The sequence below is a fragment of the Elephantulus edwardii genome, unplaced genomic scaffold (assembly GCF_000299155.1).
Source record: "Elephantulus edwardii isolate Elephantulus edwardi_28Jun2011 unplaced genomic scaffold, EleEdw1.0 scaffold00032, whole genome shotgun sequence".
Classification (NCBI taxonomy): Eukaryota; Metazoa; Chordata; class Mammalia; order Macroscelidea; family Macroscelididae; genus Elephantulus; species Elephantulus edwardii.
Genome location: NW_006399782.1, coordinates 809,907 through 811,204, shown reverse-complemented (window position 1 = coordinate 811,204; position 1,298 = coordinate 809,907).

Below are 1,298 nucleotides of genomic sequence, written 5' to 3'. Positions count from 1 at the left end.
AAAGGAGATTAATCAGAACTGGCTTTGACAAGCACTGTGGCAATTGGACAATTAAAACAGACACTGGGGGGGAAAGAAGAACAAACTGGGGATGAGGGTGGAGAAAACAGTGCAACAATGAATGAATGAAAACCCAAAATCTCTGTAAATGTTCATTAAAACTAACAAAATTTAACTTAATAAAAAGAATTTATAAAAACTCTCCATTCTTCAAATAATTTTTCTTACTGTTCATGCTTTAAATTCTAACCATCTCAGAGTAGCAACTAAATGTTGTTGTTATTGTTGTTATGTGCTGTTGAATCGACTGTGACTCATAGTGACCCTTACAACAGCTCTAAACCCTGCCCTGTCCTGAGTCACTCTCACTGTCTACACCACACCTACCCCCACTACCCCAGTTACTGTGTCATTCCATCTCATACGGGGTCGTCTTCTCTCAATTGCACAAGAAGTGTGAAATGAAAATAAGTTTTTCCAAAATTCATATTGAATGGAAAAGAATTTTGCCATAAAAGTCACTTTGTTGGTTTCCTCACATACAAATTGAGGGAGTTGGAGCAGATGTTTCCTTCCCAGTGTGGCAGCCATTGGTCACAAGTGGCTATTTACATCAAAATGAAAATGAGTTAAAACTAAGCAACATCAAAATTCCGTTTCTTACTGTGTTAACGAGATTCCAAGTGTTCAATAGCCGTGTGTGGATAGAAGTGACTGTATCAGCACAGGCATAGAACTTTTTCATTTTTACAGAGAGTTCTTTGGATAGTACGGTCCTAGATGTCTATTGAGGACTGAGAATAACTTATCTAGAGCCCTGGGAAGAATGCCCAAGATACAATAGGTTCCCTTCCTTTCCACTCCACCACAACCCTGAGGCAGGGGCAGCTGTCCTGATAAACAGCCAAGAGATGCAGCAACTGCAGAACTCTCCTGTCCTCATCTCAGATTTCTGCGTTTCTATCAGAGCCGTCTTCTCAAAGGTTGAGTGTTTTATCTCCAACCATTGTACAAATCCTCGGAGTTGTCCATCTCAAAAGTAGTTGAGTTGGAACCTCAAAAGCCCTCACCTAATATGATTAGGTATTATTGTCATGACAGGAGTCCAGAATGAGGGCTGCACAGTGGAGTGGACTTGGGGGAAGGGATTGTACAACAATGAAAGAGTTGTTCTTTTACTTTTCAAAGAGAAGAATGAACTGGGGGGAAGGGGTGGACAGGGAGAAAAGTGCAACAATGAATGAATGGAAATCCAAAGTCTCTGTAAACTTTCATTAAAATTAATAATAATAATAAAA